We start from the raw sequence: 5,677 nt of genomic DNA, 5'->3' as shown, positions 1-5,677 counted from the left end.
TTGAGTAATTAAATAGTAATTAAATTGAATACGTTTTAATTCCCTTTTATTATTGTTTAATTTGAGTTACAATGCTATGTGGTTAAATTTTATTTATACTTAAATGTATCATGAATATTGCTGGGCTAAGTGTGAGGCTGAGCGCTCTAAAACCGGTTTAAATCCCCAATGCTTTGCATTGACCGTTCCAAGGCGGTGACCCCAGCTTTATTCTTATATGTGTTTATGTTGTTTGTATTGTGCTGTTTTGTGCTGTTTTGTACTGTTTTGGTCACTTGCCTTAAATAAAGGACCAACTAATTGTATATAATAAGAATTCAATACTGCTCCAGCAGCTGGAGTTTCACTTGTTTATATTGAAACGATGTAAACATGCGTATGCACTTTGTTTATTCAACTCTCCTATATATGGTCTCCAAAATAACTATGTTCCTTGAAACAATAATCGTGTGCAAGTATTTAACTTTGTTACCTACCAAAGTCATCTAACGGAGTGGATTTTTATCATCTTGAAATAAAATACCTTCCTTTCGATTAGATACATAACGTAATATAGCCCACATAAATGAAATATCAAATGCCGCGTGTTAGACCATCGTGGTTTATAAGTGAATGAAATATTTATTCACAACAAATTATGTTAATTGTTACATACTAAAGAACATTGCAGCTTATCAAATGAACCTAACAGTTCAGCTCCATTGAAAGGCTACATTACTTCACAAGGGGTTTGCTTTTCTTATTTAATCTTGTCGCAGAGTTTAAATTTTTAAACTGTTGTGTGTGCAATGCACTACAATCCTGTCATGTCTTATTAGGCTGCTAATTGCAAAAACTTATACGATCTAATAATGTTTATATTTTCTGTATTTCCTTGCTCTATTGCATTTATGTTCTCTTTTTTATTCGCGATTGCTGGATCTTCAATTCGATTGATAATGTCAAGACAATCTGTATATGAATCAAAGGTTGTTGTGAAAAGTATTTTGTTTATCAAAACGGTTTCGCTATTCACTATGCTTTTAACTCACATTATTAGCTGTTCTCGCTTATATACCAACGTTCACTGACAGAGTAAAAATCGGCACCCACTTAAACAGAACAACTACTTGGGAAACAACAAGTTGGAACCGCCGCATTTTAGCATATAAAAGGAAATATTAAAGCGCTGTGGTGGCATAGAGCGTCTCTTCGAAAACCATTAACGTGTCGATATATTCTTAACTACCTACGTTTGAGATCATTGTAAAATCCCCCTAAGTTGAAATTGCATACTGTGACTTCGTAAACGACATACTAAATTAAACACGTGTTATTAGAACTACAGCAACAATATTACCGAAAAGCGAATTAATGACCGATATTTGTTTCTAAGACAAGCGTTTTCATAGATACATATGAAAAAAAAACGATAGCAGCAAATAACCGGTATGCTTATTTTTTCCACATGTCTATGTTTTGAACATACTTAGAAGAGGTCCAACATGCGATGCTGTACACCAAATATCAAACCCTTGCGTTTGCTGAGAATAAGATCTTACTATAATATCTTACTATATAACTCTCTAGGAATCATGTGACAAAAGGGCCTTTTTTAACACAAGGGGCATGATTTGAACACAACTAAGAAGAGGACAACTATATTGAGAATATATGGTTGGAGATTTTTGATAACATGTGATATCAAACAAGGCTGATATAGCGTAGGAAAAGGCGAGGTTTGAAACATTTAAAGCAAATAAGAAAATTATGCACATGAGAAGCGGCCAGATAGCGTCAACAAGCGTCTGTGCATATTTACACGTAAACAAAAGTTCGCAAACAAAACAACAGAAAATTTAAACGCACATGATTAAGCAAAATACAAATGAATGAAGTGAAAAATCTATACTTAAAATTAACATTTCTGCACTCAAAATACTTTCAAAATGTTTTTTATAATAACACATTTGACATGTACATCTACTTCTACGTATCAGCTAAAGGCTATTTTCAAAGCGAACGTGCAATGTGAAAAAGCGAACGTGTAATGTGAAACATCGAACAATAAAACACAATAAAAAATGGAATGGGCATTTAATGTCATGTGATTATTGGACTTAATATCAGTGATATATATTTCAATGTTTGCCTTTCCGCAGTAAACGTTTAGGTTGAAATGTTCACGACTCACGGTTGACCCGAAAAGCCACCCTCCTCGTGTCAAGTCAAAGTGGTGGGGAACGCGACTGTTTCTGATTAAATGCTGCGAAAGACTTCCTTTGTAAGCTGATTTTGTGCGGGTTTCAGACAACGACTTTGAAATGAAGATGCTTTCGTGTGCATGGTGTTTTGAGACATGGTTTTCGAAATTCGAGTGCCTGAAAAAATAGTTGGACTTTTGTTTGGAGAGATATGTCGTTGTAGTTTATGATGCGTTTACTTTCTTATGACCACTGATCTGCATAATATCATTGGGACAGCATCATGAATCCCGCAGCTTCTTCACCATGTGCTTCCTGGCAGAGTGGTTGGTTAGTTTTTTAGTTATTCCTGCACCAATGCACATGTGCTTCATAATTTGTTTTTTAACGTGTGTGAAGTCAGCCAATTAAGCATCTTTATCCTATTTAGCAATTTATGTAATTTTTAATAAGTGAAAAATATATTGTATGGTATGAATAAAATGTTAATGAAATCTACTAGAGCTACTTGAAGGTATTAAGTAATTTCGTTGTCATCGCATTTTGCACCAAATGGGAATACATAATAGTGCTACTTCAGCGCTTTATTCAACGTTATTGCAATATATTTATTGAAAACGTGTGATGAACACTTTACGCTAACTCACGGGAGCTTATCACATTGCTATTTGTTTTGTTGCTGAAGAAATTATTTCCCTTTAAAATAAGTATAAAACAGATCTTACCACATGGTCGATTTTTTTCAGAATTAAACAAGAATTTTGCTATAAACTCCACGTACGTTTTTCTTTGGCTAAGTTTGCCTTATATACTTAATTGACAGTGCGCGTATGTTTTCGAGTTTATTGTGTGAGGTTACGCTTTTAGTTCAATTAAACGAACATGCAATTTAGGATAATAATGCCCATCGTGTACAGTAGTTTAATGGTCGCCAATAATTTAATTTGCAGAATGCACCAAAATGACTTGTTAAGTGTGTAATATGGTTTGCAAAGTTTTGCAGAAGAATTTTGAGGACAGCATTAACTATTTAAGTAAAAAATCTGCTAAAGCTTATTTTGCATTATTCAAGAATAATAATTCACCAGTGCTTCATTTAATCTGGCTGGTTATCGATCTTGGTGAAGACTTTACGCCAACACACTGTTTAATAAGGATATTATTAACAAGATTTGAGTTATAGAGCGGACGATGTTATTTTCGCAATTGTTTAATACTTAAAGGGTCATAGTTTGGCAAGTGCTTCAGGCAATCTGACTGGTGATCCAACATTGGTAACATTATATGTTAAAATGCATCACCATCAAATTGAATGACAATCCTTTTAAAATAATTTGAGCTCGAAAGCGGACATAGTTATTCGAAAACAAATTCCTATCACTCAAGTGGCATAATTCAGAAGTGCTTCAATGCATCTGCTGGTGCAAAGTCCACATACAACCGCTACTCGGGGTTTATCACACAAACGTCTAACTGAATATTTTAAATTGTGTCGTTGAACAAATTCAAAATCGTAAGAATAAACGAGGAAAACCAGGCGTGTTATTTATCCTCAAAAGAGCTTAGGTTTATGCTGGCGTGCTTTGTAAATGGTTTTAATAAACGTAGCATTGGGGCATTGTATCTTCTGAGCAAAAATAGAATGTGTTTGCACTGACGTATTGGCATTTTGTAGTTTTTTTTAACCAATTGAACATAATGAATATTACATGAAATTAGTGGGACAAAGTGAGCGTGTCTGTAAAATGTGTCGCTTGTGACCTAATAAATGTCTGCAAATATGTTCATATTGCTAGGTTTTACCAGTGATTGTTTGCTCTTACTATTGTTTCAATAAAATGAACCTATACTTTTAACTTCAAAGCATTCAGTAACCATATGTGCATTTTGCTAGAATGTATATGTTACTCTCAAATGTTTATTGACAAGTATCAACGCAAAACTGCTCTGATAGAACTGAACATCAATATCGCTATTCAAATATCATTGGTCGTGTATTCATGTTCGGCATGTATTCACAGGTTGGCTTAAGGTATATTGCGGTAAACACCCCGATACAAATGCGAACGAGTCCTATGAGACGCGGAACCAATCCGATTGTTCCAGAATTTGTTATCAAATGATTACCGATCGTGCTGAACGGTTGTGGTAATATTGAAGAACACGCTGAATAATTGATTATTCGTTGTTGATCGTATATCGGAGTAGGGCCGATCTGAGAATCTGTGCCGAACTTCATATTCATTATTGGTTGCTATTTGGACACTTTGCGTATATGAAGTTTGCATGCCAACATATTGTTAGATTGCTAGTGTTATTGACTAAGATATAGAGTGGGATATGCTGGTGCATCGATAGAAAAGACACATCAGCATCATATTTGACAAGACGCCATTGCTTTTAGATCCATAAACACTCAAAATCAACGAATACCGCGTAACAAAACTAACCCATAAAAACAGTTTTCCTTATAGCAATAGCCGAAATTTCAACGCTAGATGTGGTCTGGTAACATTTATTTAACGAGATACAAAATGCTCGTTTTTATTTTGTGTGGGACAATATATTCCATTTGAATTTCCCGTGATGATATCTGGACATATACGAGCGAAGGCGAGATTGTCTTTGGGAAGCGTCGGAAGCATGACGTATTTCTCATGAATAATCAAATAATCGATTAAGCAAAAATAAAAAGGAAAGAGAGCGTGCACAATGAAAGTGTAAGTAGGGCAATACATAACTGTATGGAACTGTGTAGGGAATGATGGGGTTTTCCCATGATTTTGAAGTTTCCCGTTATCTCTTATAATAGCGGACGGACTTAATATAAAGCGCAGGCAAGTGCGCTCCAAATTATGCAAAAATAAATAAATAACGCAAACCGAATGGATCGGTTCCTGCCTCAAGATCATCCGTAAAACGAAAAAGATGACATTGTGATACTATTATTAGATTCTAAAAAGTTGCAGAATGTTTGTATTTTAACGTTTTCACACAAATGTTACTCAATGAAGGTTTTTCCTTTTGTAATTAAACTTCGTATGGCACTTTTTGTTGTTGAAAGTTTTAATTAAGCATGCTAGAATTGGGCAGTGTTTATGGAGATATCAGTTTCAGATTAATATATCAAGTGTATTCTACGGATTTCGGATAGGGCCAAGTTGATTGTCGTGTGTCGACCTTGCAGGTCGACGCACGACATTCTCGCGACATTCTTTCGACGCTCAATACGACGCGCGACAATAATGCGACAATCAATATTTGAGTGTCGCATATCGCGCTGGGTTTAAGAAAAAAAAATCGCGGAAAATCTTGACTGTCGACTGATTTGTAGCGCGTCGTATTGAGCGTCGAGAGAATGTCGCGAGAATGTCGTGTGTCGACATTCGAGCGCGACACTCAACATTCTCGCGACGCTCAATACGACGCGCGACAATCATGCGACAGTCAATATGATATACCGCGAGAATGTCGCCTGTCGACCTAAAAATCAC

The sequence above is a fragment of the Dreissena polymorpha genome, chromosome 3 (genome assembly GCF_020536995.1).
Source record: "Dreissena polymorpha isolate Duluth1 chromosome 3, UMN_Dpol_1.0, whole genome shotgun sequence".
In the NCBI taxonomy this organism is placed as follows: domain Eukaryota; kingdom Metazoa; phylum Mollusca; class Bivalvia; order Myida; family Dreissenidae; genus Dreissena; species Dreissena polymorpha.
Note: the sequence above shows the minus strand (reverse complement) of the source record.